We start from the raw sequence: 22,506 nt of genomic DNA, 5'->3' as shown, positions 1-22,506 counted from the left end.
TCACTACTTGCCTTAAATACCTTGAGATCTGGGTGTAACATGCTAGTCTCTGAAGCCAGGTACAGATATGCGAATTCATATTATTGGTCAAGAGATTCGAATCAAACTGGTACGGATTCCCCAACACACAAGTCTCCTGGAGCATGATCAAGCTGAAGCTTTCGCCGAACTTGCACTTGGTAATGTTGAAAAGAACACTGGGTCGTCAGACAGACGTCTCTTTACTGTAATTACGAAGGAACTAACAGATCTATTTGAAGCAAATAACCGAGTGCAAATAGGTACCAGTAGGTCCATTTTCCTTAAGAAAGAGGAACCACTTGATACGTTTTTCATCGCAAATGAAATGTGTCAAAGTAAGACACGTACATGGAGAAGGTAACAAGATCAGTAGACTACTAGCTGTTGTCATGGCTAGGGTATGGTTAGGCTTGAGGGGATATTGGCGCTTTGGCCGACCTCGAGATGTTCATCAAGTGAACTGTAAGGTTTGTACCCAGATGTAAGGGAACACACTAGAACATTATGTTAGAACTCTGTGTCAGAACACTATGTCTTACAGTGTAAAAGTCATACCTCAATAATGTAGGGATAGGTCCAAACAAACCCCGCAAGAGATGGCACGACACCTTGTTATCAAGAATGATAGACAAGAAATGACGAAACTGTGTCCACTTTTTGCATTCAGTCGATAAATTCCTTCCATGAAAGCTTAAGTAATGATCCAAATTCGTAACAAAATTAGGTAATGACTATCGACCCAATGGGGTCTGACAAAGACCCTTTGTGACCTCAGTAATCCCCTTACGCTCACAGGATGAGCATGGGGGGTGCACAGTTAACTGGCTGCTGATAGCGGGGTTAATCAAACGAGATACCAATAGCGAGACCCAAAGACGATGGTATAATAGATAGTGACGGCCTAAGTGTGAGAATGATTCTTGGATGGTGATGAATTAGGAGGTAATTGTGGTACGAGAGTAATAATGGTGAGGGTGATGATGATAACAACCCATGAGTGGTGGTGATGATAACAACACTTGAGTGATGATGATGATAACTGAGTGATGATGATGATGATAACACATGAGTGATGATGATGATAACACATGAGTGATGATGATGATAATAATGCACGAGTGATGGTGATGATAACAACACACGAGTGATGGTGATGATAACAACGAACGAGTGATGGTGATGATAACAACACACGAGTGATTGTGATAACATTACAAGAGTGATGGTGATAACAACACACGAGTGATGGTGATAACACACGAGTGATGGTGATGATAACAACACAGATGTGCTGCTCACAGAGGGCGTGATAGTGAGGCGGGAGTGACCGTACAGTGAGCTACAGGATGAGAACAATGCCGCTCTCCACCACAAACACCTCAGTTGAGGGTCAAGGGCCGGACAGTTGAGGGTCAAGGGCCGGACAGAGGGTCAGAGACAAGGGCTGGACAAAAGCCGGACAGAGGGTCAGAGACAAGGCTGGACAAAAGTTAAGGGTCATGGGATGGACATGGGGTTAGGGTCGAGGGTTAGAAAGAGGTTAAAAGTCAAGGGCAAGACCAGGAGAGGAATGCATGAGAGTGAGCGGTTGGATGAAGGGTGTTGGTCAAAGGCTCAACGGCATTTACTGGTTAAAGGCTGGAAGTGAGGGTCAGTAAGCGGACGAATAGTAAAGAGCAATATATAGTCAAGGTCATGGTGCAGGGTGAGGTGTTATGGCCTTAGCGAAGGGCTAGGATCAAGGGCTGGACGAGACGCGAGAATCTAGGGAAGACGAAGGGCAGAGATTCTAAGAGCCGTGCTAAAAGGATGGACATGAGATATGCACTGGGGAAGGCCAAACAACAGAGTTAGCTGGAGTCATATCGTCGATCCATTTAGTATTTTTGGAGCTGCTGTCACATGTTCTCGAGTCTGATCTGATTTAGAGAAGATGATTTTAAGATCTCTGAGTCTTTCTTCTTGACGGATTAGTTCTGTTGCTTTAGCTTCTTTATCTTTTTATTCGCTCTGATTTATCTTCGTCTCTAGCAAGGTTTCGTGGTCAGAACTGTGTTCTAAATGTGCTCTGGATAGGGTGATGTAAAGCGAAAATATCATGTCTTTCGTAATATAGTTTATACTTCCAGTGAGTCTTGTACACTGTGTTTGCTCTATAATGTGCAATCATGAGACTATTATAGGTCATTACTGATTATCACTGCCTCTTCCTCTTGTGTTCCTGACTGTAGACCACCAGATATGATATTCGTGTTATCATCATCACCAAACTGTATTACTTCGCATTCATGTACACTGTCATCCACTTGCAATGTCTCTAACCACTTCATCACTTTGTCCACTTCTCCTTGAATCCTTATACAATCCCACATAAATGCTTCCCCCGTTTAACACCACTCGTTGTTCCCTGTCTGTAAGCCAAAGGTCGGGAAGTGCGCAAGATACGGGAGTCAAGTGTCAGACGAAGGATTGTTACCAAAGGATAAGGATCAGTGGCTAAAGGAGGGTTCAGGCTCAAAGGCAATGAGATTGTAGGGTCAAGGGTTGATCGAGGGGTGAGGGTCAAATGTTTTGAGAGGGTCAAGGGTCAGAGGCTGGACGAGAAGTGACGAAATAACACTCTCACGAGGGGAGGTCAGGGCAGGGGCGGGAATGGCGAGGGTGGAGCCTGTAGGGTGGAGGCTCTATCACTGACCTCACTAATGAGGATCACGTTGGGGTGGAGCCTGGAAGAGTGGGTGAGGGGTGCAGGCTTCCTCACCGACCTCAGTAATGAGGGTAATGGTAGCGGGGGTGTGGGTTGGAGCCTGAAAGGGTGGGAGGATGGGTTCAGGCTCCCTCACTGGCCTCAATAATGAGTGTCATTGGAGGGGATGGTGGTGGTGGTGATCAGAGGGTAACGTTAGTATCTTGTCCACACAACCCCGCTCGTTAGCTGCCGCTTGGGCAAACACGCCATCCCACCTCCCTCCACCCACTCCTCCTCGTCTTCTCGTTTTCGTTATATCTCCCCTTCCCTCCAGAGTCAAACGTCTTCGCTCAGCTATACAGATCCCAAAAAAACCATAGCAGTCTAAGAGGACTGGCATGTAATAATATAGAAATATAACACACACACACACAAACGTAGGAAGGTTTATGAAGGGAGTGTATGAATGAAATCACAAGGAAATGCGAGAGGATGTTGTATACTTAGTCGCATACACGGACGAGTGTGAACCTTCAGGAGCGCTCCAACTTAAAAAAAAACCTATCCACATGACCAGAACCTGATGGGATGAGCGCGAGCGAAGGGCATTTCAGTGGCAGAGCAGGGCAGAAGAGGCCAGAGGCTGCGGGGCGGTGGTGGTGGTGGTGGTCATCATGATGGTAGGGATTGAATCAGCCTCATTAAAAATCCATCAGCGCCTCTGTCCAGTTGTGGTGTTTACATTACATCTGCATCGCCGGGACTGGGTGGTAGGGGAAGGGAAGGGAGAGAGTGAGGATGTGAGGGATGAAGATAGGCGGAACAGATAGGAGGTCGGGTAGGAAAAGAAAGGCAGAGGGAAGGGAGATAATGGAGGAGGAGTTAGAGATAAAGGAAAGAAAAGTGTTAGAGTAAAAGATTGTGAGGGTGAGATGGATGGAGGAAAGGGAAGAAAGGGAATGGATCGAGGGAAAGGAGATAGTGGGTATAGATCAAGAGAAGGCAGTAGAAGCGGAAGATGGGACAGGGAGGGGACGGTAGGGCGGCGACAGCCAGACATTCAGGCAGTGTTCTGGACGTTGACAACAGCTGGCGTTGCTATGACTTCTGATGGCGATGAAATATACAGAAAGGAGAGTCAAGAGTGGCTGGCGATCATGTGGTACAGTGTCGAGAATATAGAGTAATGGTCGTTGAAATTCACCTGTAAATAATCATCGTTCGATAAGTGTTCATAGTTGAGAAAGAATATGGTTACTTTAATTTGTGTCCTTATGATAGCGTCACCACATGGCTAACTAGAGCGTCGCGCTTCATGTTGACCTGTCGAGTGTCGGATCACACGGAGGGGATGTGAGTGAGTCGTGTTACATGCAAGTGGTCCGGGGATGGATGGATGGATGGAGAGAAGGTCCGTGTGACTGCCCAAAGTGGGACACTCCTTTTGATCCTTTACTTCATCATTATGGTTTTCACTTTCTCCTTCTTACGTATTCTTCATTTGCATGAAGAGTATCCCTTCACGTTTTGTAACGGGGTTTTGTTTGCTGAACGGGGAAGAATGGAATGGGCGATGGACGATCGCTTACACCCTCCGGTAACAGCGTCTGTCAGCGACGCACTTGTTAAGTTTCCTGGAAATTTGCAACAAGATTCTATCCCAAGAGTGTGTGAGGGAATGCATCACTGAGCTACACTCACATCTGTTGTGATGTATGCAGATTGTATAGTTTGGCTCTGGTTTGCATTTACCTCTGTATTACTCTGAAGTTGTACTGGGTTTGATAACTGGATTGTGGTCACTCAAGTGAACATATCTCACAAGCAAAAAGAAGTGTTATTTATAGATTTGTATTTAGAAGCACAAAAAAAATGTGGCAGTGAATTTCTAAGGACAAGGATATTTGGACAAAGAATGATGTTAAAAACTGTTGCCTTATATCATCATTATAGTATACTATTTCTCAGACAAACTCTAGAAATGTGAAAGGGGCTTATGTGTAGTCTGGACTGGGTGTTGACATCACTTGTCACCCATCCTGCAAAGACAGATTCAAAGTAAAGCGGAATGCAGCGGTGACATGAGTGAGGCAACACAGAGCTGTAAGGTACCTCCATTTCTCACTGCGATCGATGTCATGACAAGAAAACACCGGCAAGGCTGATAGTTATTGCGTATCTTGTGTTTTGAGCCTTAATTTCTCTCCAGTCAGAAACATCGGTCTATGTACCGTTTTACCATTGTGCCACGTCAGCTACTTGATTTAAATACAAAGAGGAATAACATCAATGTTTTTTGTAATGTTTGACACATGATCAAATATGATTGGAAAGACGAATTTCTAGTAGAAAAAAAAAATCGACCAGAGGATGCACGTCAACGAACTAAGGTACAAACGGGCTTTCCAAATCGGAGGAATTATAGTCCACCTACGCAACACTAGTCACTTGTGTTTGTTGAAAGAAAAAAATAGATCCTTATTATGTTTTGTGTAACTTAGGGGAAGGTAGACTGATAGACAGAAGAATGAGCAATGTCGGTTATTCAAGGCATATATGTTGATGTGATCAGAGTTGCAGGGTTGTCCCTGAAGGTGTGTGCAAAATGGTATGGACACTGAAACTGCCTCATCCACACCGAGGTGTTGTGGATCACACAATATCTTGTCAAACTCTGGTGCTACCTCGTCCAAAAAACTCTTTTAGTGGACTCACACATTTTCTTGTCGGGAATTATCGTGGTAGCTACACACACACACACACACACACACACACACACACACACACACACACACGGAAGTTGACGAATCAACACTGAAGGATTAAGTAACAAAAGAGTTTACGCCTAAAACTAAGCCCATCAAGGAAACAATAGAGACAGATGTAAGTCGTTCATGATATTTGGACTGGAAGGAGATCATATTCCAGCCTGGAAGAAGACCATATTCCAGCCTGGAAGAAAACCATATTCCAGCCTGGAAGGAGACTATATTCCAGCCTGGAAGGAGACTATATTCCAGCCTGGAAGGGGACCATATTCCAGCCTGGAAGGAGACCATATTCCAGCCTGGAAGGAGACCATATTCCAGCCTGCAAGGAGACCATATTCCAGCCAAAGAAGAAAAGGTGGGGAAGAAACAGATAATGATGAAAAGGTGACTACGACAAGTGGACATACACAAGCCGGTTGCAGCTTCTGTTGTACACAAAGAAGGGATAATCAGGGGATGTAGAATAGATGTAAGAGGATCGAACTCACCGGTCTGAAAGGTGTGAGTTCCTTAGAAAGACTGAAATCTTTTCCGTTTTTGTAAAAGTCATGGTTGTTTCGTTAACCACGTTTGATTTGATGGCGAAGTCATTGAATCTATTTTGTCCTAGGTGTGTGTGTGTGTGTGTGAGAGAGAGAGAGAGAGAGAGAGAGAGAGAGAGAGAGAGAGAGAGAGAGAGAGAGAGAGAGAGAGAGAGAGAGAGAGACGTAGGGAAGGGGTGGGGTGTGGTGAGAGGGTACAAGCCAGTGAGAGGGGAGGAGCCGTGATCGATTGCGTAATTAAGTGTGCGGATGTTCCTGGATTGATTGAATTGCTAATTTATTCAGGACGTGCGCTACCGCCGCCCGCCGCCACCGCCAACATCCCTGCCACTGCCGCCTGCCGCTGCCATCACTGTCACCGGCATCATCACCGCTACTGTCCTCACTATCATCATCATCAGCAGCAGCAGCACTGACGCCTCGCCACCACTGCCAACGCCCCCGACACAAATCGCTGCCAACCTCCTCCACCATCATGGCCAGCGCTGTCACCATTATCACCACTCCTATCACTGTAGCCACAATAAACCCTCGGTGACCGTCACCGCCACCACGATCACCAACACTGCCGTCACCGTCACCAACACCACCGCCACAGTCACCAACACCGCCGCCACAATCGCCATCTCCGCCACCGCAATCGCCAACACCGCCACCACGATCACCAACACCGTCGCCACAATCACCAACACGGTCGATGGCAAGACGGAGTTCCTGCCCCTCCTTGCCTGCTGCCCCAGACTGGTGTCATTACTTGCTTCTGAAATGACGTTGCACCGTTGACTCCATGAGCACGACGGTGCGACCCTTGAGCACGACGGTGCGACCCTTGAGCACGACGGTACGACCTTTTAGACGACGATACGATCGTTGAAAGCCATAGTGCTATTCTTAAGGACCCTTCAGTAGAACGGTATAGCCCTTGGTCACGATAACCTTATCTTTGACATGGAGGTCAGGTCAAGAGTCAGGCCGTCATGCGTTAAGTGTCACACCATCGTGTGGCAAACGGTTAAGATTTCATCTCTAACCTTCTTTGTGCAGCCGTTGCTATCCTCCTTCAAGTCTCTCGTTTTCTTTGACGTAAGAAAACTTGATTCCTCTTTTTTGTCAGAACCATAGTATTCTTTTTTTCTTTTGTATTTCAATGTTTTTCTTTGGATTTTCATCCTGGGTTAATGTTAACCCTGAAGAAAGACTTAAGTCTTAAAATTTCCATTGTGAAGATGACCAAGAGGTTCTTCATTGTCCTTGGTGGTGATGACGCTATGATCACAGGCGAAGATGCTGCTCTTTCCTGATGCTAACGCTGCAGCTGATACTGCTGCTTAAGGTTTGTGTTAATACTACTGCTTCTGCTGGTGCTGCTGCTGCTGTTATTTCAGCTGTGATAAACCTCAAGTCCATGTTGGTATTCCTGTTGCTCCTGATGCTGTTACTGCAGCAGCTACTCCTTTTAAAGTCATTGTTTGTACTGCTGCTGCTGCTGCAGATACTAATGTTGCTGAAGTCCATGTTGGTACGACTGTTGCTGCTGATGCTGCTGGTACAGCTGCCACTGCTGCTGAAGTCCATGTTGGTACGACTGATGCTGCTGGTGCTGCTGGTACAGCTGCCACTGCTGCTGAAGTCCACCATGTTGGTACGACTGATGCTGCTGATGCTGCTGGTACAGCTGCCACTGCTGCTGAAGTCCACCATGTTGGTACGACTGATGCTGCTGCTGCTGCTGGTACAGCTGCTACTGCTGCTGAAGTACATGGACGATATATTGTTGCTGTTGACATCGATCCTGTTCTTACTGCAAGTTTTTTTTTCCCGAAGCTGCTGTTGCTGGGGACCGTTCTTACTGTTTGTGTGCAGCCTGTGTGACTGGTTCTGTTGCCGATGGCGCTTGCCGTTGCTGAGGCAGGCGGTATGCCGTTGTCCGCTGCATGCATGCGGGACCCAGAGGTAGTGGGCTGCAGTTACTGTTACGTATGCTGTGGTAATCTCAATGTTTCTGTTGCTGCTGCTACTGCCGTTCTTGCTACTGCTGTTGTTTTTGTTGTCCCTGCTGCTGCTGTTGTAGCTACTGCTGTTACTGTCTCTGCTCAGGAGGATTAACCTCGCCTCCCCGTCATAGATAAACATCAATATTCATAAGCTTATGCCAGATGAGTGGGAGCCATGCTGGTTATCGTCTTCCCACAATGAAACAGATGGTTTAATGGACGTACTGTTTCAACTTGATGGGGTTTATCAGTTTCATTCTACCGATATCATTTCCTAGATGAGGTTTATCAGTTTCATTCTACCGATATCATTTCCTAGATGAGGTTTATCAGTTTCATTCTACCGATATCATTTCCTAGATGAGGTTTATCAGTTTCATTCTACCGATATCATTTCCTAGATGAGGTTTATCAGTTTCATTCTACCGATATCATTTCCTAGATGAGGTTTATCAGTTTCATTCTACCGATATCATTTCCTAGATGAGGTTTATCAGTTTCATCCAATTTCGTTTTCTAGATAAGTCTATCAATTTTGTTGAACTAATACTTTCATCGAGACGAGGTTTATCAGTTTTGCTGTTATCTTTATCAAGAGGAAGTTTATCATACCAGTTTTGTTTACTGATAGATTTCTCTCGACGAGGTTTCATAGCTTTTACATAGCTTTTACATAGCTTTATCTAGATGACCTTTTTCAATTTCTTTTATGGTTGTCATTATTTATATGTTTATTTTCATATGTATAGTTTTGTTCATCTGGATAATGATACCGACGATACAAAATTGGGAAATAAGGCCTAGATAAAGGAAGACTGAATGATGATTCAGTGTGATTCAGACAAATCAGTGCAGTGGCCGAAGACATGAGAAATGGATATCATTGTAGACAGATGCGAAGTAATACCTTTTGGCGATAGCGAAAAAGAGATCAGTGACGACAATCGCCCTGCTGGCCATTATTTGAAGTACGAGAAGAATAAGACGCTGGTGTTGATCATCAGTAATAATTTGGAACACAGTGCTGACCTGTGTATGGTGAACTGAATATGAATAATGAACAATGAATGGAAAGACACAATACTTACGATGCCCCAGTCAGATCTCATTTGGATCGCCCTCCCCGGTTCTGGTCACCAAACTTGATCATAGACGAAGAAAAACTAGAGTAATACAAAGAAGAGCAACAAGCCTAATCCACTTCCTTTGAAATGAACCATAAGGAGACACATAAACCTAGAAATCACTTCTCAAAACAAAGGGGATATTCCTAGATCTAATAGAAGTTTTACAATATCAGTGAATTTACTCGCAAAAATTTCTTTATGTTTGACAGACTGGAAATAACGTATTGAAGTTACAGGGGCAGATATGTCATACGAACGTGGGCCAGAAATATTTTCAGACGCACATTTCATATGGAACTAGTTACAGACCTTCCACCATATATTCCCAAGGTGAAGGCTGTCAGTAACTTCGGAATAAACTACCACTAGATATTCTCAAGGCGGAGGCAAACAACTTTATATCACTGTAGATGAATACCGTAATGACGTCAACTATCTGTACATCAGCCTTTCCAGGAAGGAGACTGTAATATGCGCGTAATTCACCGGAACAGATTGGTTTTCCATTCATACTTTCCTGTAGAATTCCCACGTGAGTATATTCTCTCCGTGCTGCATGGTGCTCCTTCTTGGCTAGTTTCCCAGCGGCTGATGTGCCCGAGGTAATGGTGGGAGAGGAGGAGGAGCCTTCTGCTTTACTATTCTGTCTCTGTCAGTGCAGATTACCAGCATAGGTTCTCAATGCTTTCCTCAGCATAGGATTCCGTTTTCTTTCATCTCTCCTACCTATGTATACTCTACCCTTCCCTTACCAGCTCCCATCCCAGAACCACCTTACCCTTCCCTTACCAGCTCCCATCCCAGAACCACCTTACCCTTCCCTTACCAGTTCCACTATACCCCTCCCATCCCGACATTATTTTACCCATTCCATTGCAGCACAACTTTACTCTTTCATTCCTTACTCCACCCTACCCTTCCCATCCCAACCGTACCCTTCCCATGCCAGCCCTACCCTTCCCAACCCTACCCTACCTTACCTTTCTAGCTCCTCGCATCCCAGTCACATCTTACCCTTCCCACTCTAGTTCCAACCTACAGTTCCCTTCCCAGCCCTACCCTGCCCCACCTTTCCATTTCTAGTTCCTATCCTCACCCGATTTTACCCTGCCCGTTCCAGCCCCTTCCCATCCTTATCCTCCCAGTCCCACCCTACCCTTCACCTCCATGATCTACCTTACCCCCTTCTTCCCTACTCATCCTTACCTTAGTACACATACTACATTACCTTATTGTGTTTTACCTTACCCCAGAACTGCCCTGTTTTACCTTGTCCTACCTTACCCTATCCTACCTTTCCCTTCCCTGCTCCTCCTCAGCCTATCCTAAACTAACATACCCTATCCTACCTTGGTGCACTTCCAACCAAGCTCTATCCTCTCCCATCCACCCCCCACACCGTCCTCCACTCCAATCCACTCCGTTACACCTCGTCCACCCCCACCGTCCTGCAACCCTGTTCCACCCAATCCCAGAGTCCTGCCTTTCCCAAGCCTCGCCTGACCGTCATTACCTCACCATTCAGGGCGCCAGCAGCATGGCGGGGTAGGGGGTCCCTCCCAGGGGGAGGAGCGCCCACATGAGCAACCTGCCTCAAGTGGAAGGAAATTGCCTGAGAAGGCTCAGATGGCGTGGACAATATATCCGCCCTTGCTATCGAAACACTACCGGGCGAGGCAACTTGTCGCAAGGTTATGTATTTACCGTATTTATCATATAGTTTTTTGGGTTTTTTTTCATATCAGCTTGCTAAAGTATGGGTCATTCGTGGGATTTTTAGCCTAATCACACACACACACACACACACACACACACACACACACACACACACACACACACACACACACACACACACACTGAGTCACTCACTCACTCACTCACTCACTCAATAGGCAGGAAGGAGGGGAGACTCTTCGGTGGCTAGAAAGCTATCTTCGTGGAAGAGAACAAAGGACATGTTAAAGGAGACTTCTTGAATGGGTCGAGATCACCTGCGGAGTACTGCAAGGGTCTGTTCTAGGACCGTTGGTCTTCTTGATCTGTGAAGATAACTTGACGAAAAGGTATGGACTTCCTGAATAGGTTTGTAGATGATGTACAGGGAAAAGTGAGGAGGATTTGGCATCAACTAACAAGGCGACTTAGACAGACTCCAAGGTTGGTTTAATAACACAGCTGATGAAGCTGAATCTGAGAAGATGTGAAGTAATGAGACTGGGTCACAGCGAAAGACCTTGTGATAGAATATCACCAAGCAAGAAGAACTAAGGTTCAGGAATCTGTGTGTGAGAGTGATATGGGAGTCAACATTCTCTCTAACCTGTTGCCAGAGCGGCTCGCCTTGGGAGAATAGTGAGGAGCCGAATTGTCTATTGGTGAATATTAGAATTGCATTCAGCTTAATAGATAAGGAAATATCTAGTAAGCTGTTCACGTTCAACATAAGGTCAGGACGAGAGTATGCTTCTCAAGTTAGGCCATCGCAGCTAAATACAAAGACTTGATAGAAATGGTCCATAGGAGAGCAACAAAGATGGTGCCAGAATTAAGTGAGTTGGGGTAAAGGAAATGGATGGATTTTAGATTTGCCCATTGTGGAAGAGAGAAGAGTGAAGAGTGACCTCATCAAAACCTTTAAGCTTTTAAACCAGACTGATGATGTAGGCAGTGGACAGTTCCTAGAACTTTGAAGGGATAGAGCAACCAAAGGCCACAACTTCAGATAAAAGAATCTTGTTAGAAAAGACGTAAAGCACTTCAAAGTTATAATGATGGGTGAACGGAATAAACTGATTGAGAATGTAGTAATTGTGGACAACACACACAAGTTCAAAAAGTTGTGTGACAGTAGAGATGGTTCAAGAGATGGGATCCCACGAGAGTGTAAAACTCTCTCCCCGGACAAGACTAGTTGGTCATTGCTAATCGGTAATTACACATTAGAGTTTGGGCCTCACGAACGTTGAACGTCTTGCCCGTATGAGCAGGTAATTTCAGACGGATGATCACAAAAAAAAACCCCATCTTAGTGATATCCAGAGACGTCAGTCGGCACGTATAGATTTTTTATCCCCACAAACCAAACCTGCAGTACACACCTAACATGTTCCCATGAACCACATCTGAAGGACACATCTCACTACACTTACACCACCGTCGATACCGGGACACAAACGTACACCTACACAGCCATCATACCAGACTTTTTTTTTACGAGGACTACGCATTCTCTTACACCTACACACCCTACACCTAACACCTAAACATCCTACACCTACACAACCCGCATCTAAACGCCAGCGCCTACACACCATACGTCAACATAACTAACATCTATACACCCTTCACCTACACGCTCTTATACCTACACACCTTACACATACCCAACCTTACGCATAAACACCTTACACCTACGTTATGTACATTTACGCAACCGACACCTTACGCCTACTACACCTTAGACCTACACACCTCAGCTACACACCCTTACACCTACAAGCCACACACCTACACTTCCTTACACCTTTGAATCTAAAAACCCTACACCTACACAGCTTATACCTGCCGCATCTTAAACCTACACACCTTACACCTATACCTCCCTACATCAACACACCCTACACCCACCACACCCTGAACTTACACACCTTATACTTACACACTCTACACTTACACGTCTTGTCCCTACACACACTACACTTACACACCTCCCTACACCTACACACCTACCTGTCACACGCTACACTTAAAAACACCTCTCTACCACACCCTGCACTTAAAAACACCTTCTATCTATCACACCCTATACTTAAAAACACCTTCTTCCTACCACACCCTACACTTTAACACCTTCTACTTGCCACACCTTACACTTCAACACCCTACACCAACATCTGTTTACACCTGCACACCTGATACCTCAACCTCCCTGAACACTAGTAGACAAATGTGGCTCCAGGCCGTGAGTTTAGACTCTGACTCAAAAAAAAATATCTTGATGATCCTGCCATTCTTGTCGTCTGGAAGAAAATCCCAGATCACCTCTTCATTCCACAACACATTTTCCTCCATGACTGTAACAACACATTTCAGAACCGAGTACATACAACACATTTCAGAACCGAGTACATACAACACATTTCAGAACCGAGTACATACAACACATTTCAGAACTGAGTACATATCACTGTAACGCTCTCCACAACCTTTATAGCGCAATACAATAATGAATCTTTTTCTCATATTTTTCTCAAATTCAGTTTAAAGGCAATTTTCGTTTTTTTTTTCTTTTTGTCTCTAGTTTGACAGCAAATGAAATGCGTCTGGATAATTGTTACGTTGTTCTTTATTTCTTTTTGCCCGTGTTTGGCTTTTTGAGAGAGAGAGAGAGAGAGAGAGAGAGAGAGAGAGAGAGAGAGAGAGAGAGAGAGAGAGAGAGAGAGAGAGAGAGAGAGAGAGAGAGAGAGAGAGACTGCAAAGAGGCTGATGTCAAGAAGCAAATTCATGCACAATAGATTCCTTACCAGACGGCAGGGAGGGAGGAAAGAGATGCTTGAGAGAGAGAGAGAGAGAGAGAGAGAGAGAGAGAGAGAGAGAGAGAGAGAGAGAGAGAGAGAGAGAGAGAGAGAGTCTCGACACTGAGTGACAGCGACCGATCCTGTACAGTAGGAGAGCTTGGTCGTCAACCGTCTCATCAATCCATCAATTCAAGTTCTCATCTATCTCGTATTACGGGCTCGTTTCTCCCACTCAGTGGGCATAATGACTAATATCCGGAGGTCATTCAATCAATAGCCTGCCAGGGGGGTGGTCACGCTAGCTCCTGCCGGTGAGGAGGAAGTGGGCGAGGAGGATGAAGGGCCACAAGGAGAATCTGGTCTTCCTTTTATAAGATGGAGCGACACATTCTGTCTTTCGTGCTCTGTTTGTGTCTTCACGTCTCGTTTTCTTTGTTTTAATGGCTTGATGGAGAATTCTTTTTTTTTTTTTTCCATATTTGAGTTTTAATGGAAACATTGCTTTTTCTTTTCCCTCTTGAGGTTTTCATTTTCTATCACTTGTTTGTATGACTTACTGAGGAAACATGACACGCTGATTCCTTTCGAGCAATATGTTATTCGTAAAGCTCTGCTTAACTGCACATGATAAAGCTAAAAGAATGTTAGGTTTCACGGCTAGAAAAGTAATTTATAGAAAAGATATTTCAGTGCCCTATTCACATACCACATGTAGACTTATATTCAGCTCTCGTCTCCAGATTTTAAGAAAGAAAATGTAAAGCTAGAACGAATACAAACAAGAGCAGCAGAATTAATCCCATCGCACAGAAGTAAATTTCATGAAAAAATGACTTAGGGATCGGGAAATATCGTCTTAAGAAGCGCAGATTCAAAGGTAATTTAATGAAGATTTCAGATACTTAACAAATGCGATACTGTAAACCACGATAATTTTTTTCACCTGATATAGATAATGTGACCAGAAATGATGGTATGAAGTAAAAAGGAAGGAGATTGTGATACAGACATGAATAAGCTGTCATCACCAATAGAGTTATAGAACATAGGAATAAACTATCATCAGTAAGGTTTCAAGGCGAAGAGACTATCAATATTCTTATATCTTGACCAGAAATAAACATTAATGATATTAATCATCAGTAAACAAACCCTTTTAAAAATGATCATGTTTGATGGACGTATTTCTGATTTCTTCTTTATAGATCAGCGGATGATGTTCATCTTTCCTGAAGCTGCCTAAATCAGATAAGAATATGCTCTCCAGTTATTCTTTCCACTGAAATTTCTATGTCGGTATCCCTTCATTACTATATTGTGCCTCTCATACCTGCATTCCTCCTGACTGATACACAGGAAGGAGTGGTGGGTGGATAGGATCCTTCTGGTTTATCATCCTCTCTCCTTCTCCACAAATTCGAAATTTAGGTTACTGTTACTCTCCTCCAGCAGATCGCTCCATCACAGACCATTTGATGTTTCATTCTCTCTCTTACCTATGCACTCCCATAGATATCAGAGGATCAGTTGGTCTATAACAGTTATGCCAGAATTACTTTCCTCATAAAACTACATTTTCTATTTACACTGGAGCAGAGGTATGTGAATATGAACGTTGATGTTGTCCAGGATTCGAATCCGATCGAACCTCTATACAGTCCCAAGACTCGGCTCTGGAATACCAAGGTACGTTCACACTAACGTTCCTTGAGTACGTTTCAGACACGAGGAACATTCATGGTTAGTGTACAGGACAGCCTGAAGTCTGAGAGAAATACCCGAGTCACTGAAAATCTCAGATAAAAAGGTTCGAGTCTGTCCGAAACATCAAAACATGTTCGTGTCTCACTGTTGACTCACGTGCAGTGAAATTTAATACACTTTTGAGCTCATATTTCTGGCAGTTCTGTTAGCTGCCTCATTCCACATTTCCTTTATTTCTTGAAGATGGGCGTCACAGTTATCACGTAAATGTGATTAGAAGAGTATTTGCTTAGGATCTTGATTTTCATTCTTTCTTTTTCTCATGAATGAATACCCAACACTCATGTAGGCAGCACGTATAGAAATAAGAACGATATCTCTTCATACTTTTGAAAAGCTTAATCCTCGGCCTCTGAGGATGAAGCATGCAGCATGATTGGAAAGATTAGGAGTCCGGAAGAGATGAAAGCAAAGGTGCCAATATCATCAAGGTTATCATAAGTGATTAGGAGCTTATAAATGAATGGAACACATTGACGGTTAGATGCATCCCATTGCAGATCCCATTGTAACAAATGGTTCCTAGTTTTCCCGATGTTGGGTTCGATATGAGAAGCTTCAGCGAACGTCTTAACAGAACCTGGTCATTTATAATGACAGTGTTTTCAAGAGTATTGTGGTTCTTCCTCAGAATACACCCTACTATAATGTGTCTTGTGGTACCTATTTCCTTAATTGTTATATACCCACGAGAGAAAAGTAGAATCAGATTTGTCGTGAATGAAAATCTTTAAAGTAATGTTTGATTTAGTCGGGCATATAAGAGTATACATACACGCAAGCTCTGGGATGTTCTATTGAGCCTTTGGGTATGATGGAACGACTCTTGAGGACGACGGTACGACCCTTGGGTGTGATGACGTGACGCTATGATACAAAGGGTCGTACTATCTTGCTCAGATGTCCTACCGTCGTGCCCAAGGGTCGTATCGTCATGCTCAAAAGTCGTACTGTTGTACTCAAAGGTTATACCTTCGCGCCGAAAGGTCGTACCGTCGTGCTCAAGAGTTGTACAGTCATGCTCAGAGGTCGTACCGTCGTGCTGAAAGGACGTACAGTCGTGCCCTTCCAGCTGTATGGTAATGTCTCAGGCTAATGAAAACTACGACATGATTGTGTGTTGTTTCCCTACCATAGCTTCTGCTGGTGTATAGTTACTATATCAGAATTACCTTCTTAGTTCAGGACTTCAGTTGAGCTATATCTAATATATCGGAATTACCTCCACAGATAGAGCTTCAGTTGGTGTACATCTAATATATCAGAATTACCTTTATGGATTAGGTCTTCAGATGGTGTGCATCTATCATTTCAGAATTACCTACAAAGATCAAAGGCACAGAAGGTCTGTATTAACTAAATCAAAATTACCTTCATAACTCAGAACCTCAGTTACTCTATCGGAATTACTTTCACAGATCAAAGTTTTAGTTGGTCCATACATACTACATTAGAGTTATCTTCATCATAGATCATAGCTTCACTAGTTCTTTAACGGCTGAACCAAAGCTACCGTCCTTTTGATCAGAACTTCAGTAGTTGTATACATACCATATCAATATTGATTCCTTGATAGAAAATAACTTCACTTGATCTATACTTTTAAGTACGTGTATCATCAGACTTAACATCATAGATCGTGGCTTCACTTGGTCTCCAGTACCAGCTATACCAAATTTACCCTCTTCGTAAAACAGTACAGTTTATGGTCATGCCGAGGCAAATGTATGTGAATGTGAACACTGATGCTGTAAATAACTTATGAAAAAACGAGCAATGGCAACCCTGCAGGAGTAAGAATGTAGGAGTTAAATGGTGGAAGTTAATTTCGCCGACCTGAAGTTTATTTACACCAAATGCTGTTGGCTGTCGGCCATCGGGTTCGGGGAACAATTTATGATCTGTTAATGAGTCCAGCCTTCCATAAATCTCCGCTTATCATTGCCGGGAATATTCATAAGTAGGTGGATGGAGGGGCAAGGTAGCGGGGGGACGGGGACGGAGATAACAGAGATAACGAGTCGAAGAACCAGAAAGTGAGGGAGATAAGATCGCCGAATTGATCTGTTCCGAGCCACCATTTGTGTCAAACCCTCGACGAATCTCCAGCTTAGCCTTGCCGTGTGGAGGCAAGTGTGGCTCAGTGATACCGAGGCTCAGTCACTGATTGGTTGTCGTTTGTATAGTATTCGTTCTAGGCGTACGACCGCTCGTTATCGCGATGGTGGTCGGTACGAGGAGGTGTGAGGCCGGTTATAATTCAGTCGCGGACGATAAAGAAAAATTAATGACCAAAACGCCACCATCAGGGGATAAACAGCTGACCAGCCACTCCTATGAGGTGCCCATTGCCTAATTACTTCATATATATTTGTTTTCTTTTCAGTTGGATTTAGTCATTGCATGTTACTGAAGCATTAGTGTCTCTCTCTCTACCGCTCTGAAATTCAGGTATCCGGTACGATAACGATTTCTTAAAAGTGTAACCCTTTAACCTAATCCTACGGAAGTTCTTAGGGTATTACGAGTTGAGAAATGTGGGGTCCGAAGCGTGTGGCATCCCCCCCCCCCCCCACCCTTGACCCAATCGACCAATCAGCGCGAGAGTCGGCCCCTTTCATGTACAGGTTGTAATTGGGTCAATATTTTCATGCGGCTCCTTTGTGAAAACATTGTAATTCCGCGCACTCGACTTGTAAGTGAAAAATGTGCTTCTTTTACGAGGGCTGAGCAAGGCTTGTCTGCTGAGTTTTTCTCTGGGGTTTGTTCTCCTTCATCAGAGTAAATTGCTGGGACCTTTTTTTTTTTTTTTACTTTAAAAACTCCAATTTGTATGCATCTGTTCTCCGCTGCGTCGAATCAATAAAGAGAACATTAGCGTTAAGCGTCTTTCCAGTACAACCTAGGCATTGCCAGCCCAAGCTGAAGTTCGCTAGATTTCATTTTCTCAAAATGTTTATTCTCATTTGATTACGTTAGAAAAGGATTTTTGAAAAAGAATGAATGATGATGTTTTTTAGAGTAATAGTTATGTGTATCTAGAAGTCTAGATCGTATTTTAAAAGTCTGAATCAGTAGACAGTATAACAGAGATGTGAATTATCTTTGATTAATTCAAATCTGCTAAAGTTGCTTTTCGTTCTGTATTTTTGTAACAATTCATTATTGTTAGTTAGATTAGGTTTGGTTATCATTGTCGCTTTATCGGGTTTATTTGGTTAGGTGGAACGAGGAGGTTTGCTTTTACTGGACTGATGAAGAGATTTTATTTGGCTTTCCACCAGCATGTGTTCGTTGATGTTGTCGCTACCACACGTAGAGGAAACAGATGCTTCCATCTCTGTACACACACACACACACACACACACACACACACACACACACACACACACACACACACACACACACGCGCGCGCGCGCGCGCGCGCGTTTTCTCTTTGATTCGATTTCTAAAATGGATTTCGGAAATGGATTCAGACAGTGGAAGGTGCCATTAACTATCTCTTTACGATTACATTCAAAAGAAGGAAGCCAGGGGATGAAACAAAGGATGAGTTAACAGAGACCATCAGGCTAAAGGAATTAATGAGGTAGTTAAGATGCTGGACTAGAGCTTAAGACAGCTGGAGGAGGAGATAAAGAAAGTGGGAAGCCAAATCAAAGAACATGGAAAGTATCATCAGTTGGGAGAGGAAATTAGGGATGTGAAAAATTAAGTCATGCAAACAGAATCGGTTCATTTGAGAGGATTTATCACAGAGGAAAGAAGAGGTTATGATTGAGAACCAACAAGGGTCAGGAGGGTCTTAACTGGATGTCTTAAGAACAGTTCAACAAAAGGAAGTGCCCTTAACTCAGATCACAGAGACCATGGATGATAGCGGGTGGGGAGAGGGGGGAGCAGGAACAGTATTTGGGGCTGTCGAACAGAACCAGGGTATAGAGACTGAAGCAACGAAGAAGACTCCTAAAACCGAGGAACACAGGTAATCAAGTGATGCTGTAGAGAGAACACTATGCACTGCTTGAGACGGAGCAGTCTGGGATACTCATGGTCCAGCAGATGCAAGGGATGAAAGAGTACATAGTGTGTAGAGTCAACACTGATGGATTTAGGATTTAGTAAAGAAGTGAGCATACCAAAATTATGTGAATCAGTGAAGAAAGTGGCTGCCAGAAGAGTTACCCTCCCACCTGCATGTGCTTATAGGTGTTGCCAAGGTACACGCGAAGTGGAAAGGGAAGAGGATTGCATCAACTTACAAGGGGACCGAGACAAACTCTAAGGCTGGTATACGGTACATGGTTCATTAAGTTCAGTCCGTGTCAAATATAAAGAAAGTCTCCATATGAATATTATCTAGCAGGAGAGACACTGTAGAGACTTGTTTGTGGGAGAGAACTGGAAGTCAACATCGTCTCTAACCTGTTGCCAGAGCCTTGCATCAAGAGCAGAGTAAAGGTGACAAACTGTCTGCTGGCAAATGTTGGAATAACATTCAAGTATATGGATAAGGAAGATGTTCAGCTTACTGATAACATTATATGTTAGATCAAATATGGAACCTGCTTCTCAAGTTTGGTTACCACATTATAGAAGCAAAAAGAACTAAGAGAGAAGGTCCAGAGGAGGGCAAAAAAGGATGGTATCAAAATTAAGAGAGCTGTGTTAGAGGGAAGGGTTCGAGGCCTTGAATGTTTCCACTATGGAAGATAGAAGTGTAATGGGTGATGTTGATGACAGCCTTTGAGCTTTTAAACGGTATGTTGATGTCAGCGGAGAACATTTCTTCGAGAGATGTAATCATAGAATAAACAGAGGCCACCATAACATGAAATTAATCAAGAAAATTGTTAGAGAAAATGTGACGAAGTACTTGTATGGATTAATAGTAGTAGACAAAAGGAATGAATTAAATGATTAAGTCTGGAATATGGACAGCATACAGAAATCTATAATGATGTATGATAGTATGGAAGGAGATGGGGGCCCTACGAGTGTAGAATCACTCCCCATACAATAGAAATAGTTAATTACACATTCATTTGCTGCACATGCTCCAATACGGCCCTGAGCGCCACACCATCCGCCTCTGAACAACTCCCCATCTTTACTTTAGCCTTATACACCTCGCCGGCTACTGCAAAACACAGCTGGATTTGATATCGTGAAATTTATGAAGTACCAGAAGCTCATGGTTATTAAGTGCTCCTTAGCATGATTCTTTTTTAAACTTTAAAGTATCATTTGATATTACATAAGACATATTTTTTAAACTTTAGTTTCATTTAATCATATTAACATTTTTTTCACCTGTTTTCGAGAGTGGCTTTGCATATCTTTACCGTCTACGTTTTGTTGGACGTTAAGATCAGATGATGGCTAGCCTCTGTCATCACGTCTACGGCTACAACGATGTATGACTTCGCTCTACTCTATTTACTACTCACCGTGATTTACTCTTTGTTATAAAGCTAATAATTTACCCCCGACTATGTCCGTCTCATTTATCACAATTATAACTTGGTCGTGTACGATGATGGATGGCTTCTAGACACAGCTATAATACTTACTGTGGCGGGAGAGTAGTATAGAAGCACAGCAAGAGGGGTTGAAGCCAGGACAAAAGGTTTCAGAACACATAAAAGAGAGAGGTATGCGTTTTTTTTTTTTTAAATCAGGATATATATAATATATATATATATATATATATATATATATATATATTATATATATATATATATATATATATATTATATATATATATATATATATATATATATATATATATATATATATATATATATATATATATATATATATATAGCTTGGCTTTTCGTACGTGGTGTAGATAATGCATTATGTAAATGTTGGTTAGTCAGCCTGCATTAGTTATGGCGAAGTAGGTAATTTTTTCGAAGCGTTTGATGAGGGATTGCCTGGGTAAGAGCCGCTAGCGGGTCTGAAGACAGTATTAACCATGGGGTTTAAGGTGTCCCAACCGAGATGAATATGTTTTACTAGACGTGAGTCAGGGAGGAGGAGATCTGGTACAGGCAGCTAGACTGAGTAGTGAAAGATAACGAAGTTATACAATTTGTTTATATAATTCCAGGACCGTTTATGGAGCTCCTGCAGCTCCAGGGTTTGCGCCGCGGTCCGCGGCAGGGTAATAATGGACTCCTTCAGAATGAGTTCTTCGGTGATACTGTTCTCCTTTTGTATATTGACAACGATAAGGTGATTTTTAATTGCAATATATATATATATATATATATATATATATATATATATATATATATATATATATATATATATATATGGAGGATTAGCGGTACTCCTGAAGCAGGAGTAGTGGGAGTGTCTGAAAGAGTGAAAAGAAGTAAAATCTAGACTAATATGGGTAGAAATAAAAGTGGATGGTTAGAGTTCGAGTAATGATTGGTGCTGAAGCACCTGGTCATGAGAAGGGAGATCATGAGAGGCAAATGCTTTGGGAGTAGCTGAGTGGGCCCGTCAGCAGTTCTGATGCAAGGGACCGGGTGATCTGAATGCGGAGGTGAGCAATGTGGCAGTTGAGAGTATAACTGGGGGGCATGGGGTATTCAGTGCTATGAGTGGAAATGGTGAACAGCGCTTGGAGTTATGTGCTGGAAAAGTGCTGGTGATTCAGGTATACCTTGTTTGAAAAAAAAAGATACTTACACAGGTATGAGTATGTGAGTGGGAGAGATGGTCAGTGGGCATTATTTAATCACTGTTCAATTGATAGACTAAAAAGAGAGACTTTTGGACGCAAATGTGCCGAAAGGAGCATTTGATGGGATTTCTCGTCGCTGTTTTATGGAGGCGAGGTGTGAAGATTTGTAGAAGTTTTCGTAAGAGAGGAAATAAAGTCGGTGACGAGAGAGTGGTGAGAGCAAGTGAGCTAGGAAAACAGACTTATGGGAAGAAATACGAGGAGAAATTAAGTGTAAGATGGCAACAGGTGAGAGTAAATAAAGCAAGGGGAGTAGGTGAGGAACGGGAGGTATTTAGGGAAGCAGTGCTGTCATGTGCAAGAGATACAAGTGGCATGCG

The sequence above is a fragment of the Panulirus ornatus genome, chromosome 3 (assembly GCF_036320965.1).
Source record: "Panulirus ornatus isolate Po-2019 chromosome 3, ASM3632096v1, whole genome shotgun sequence".
Lineage (NCBI taxonomy): Eukaryota > Metazoa > Arthropoda > Malacostraca > Decapoda > Palinuridae > Panulirus > Panulirus ornatus.
This window is presented reverse-complemented; position numbering follows the sequence as displayed.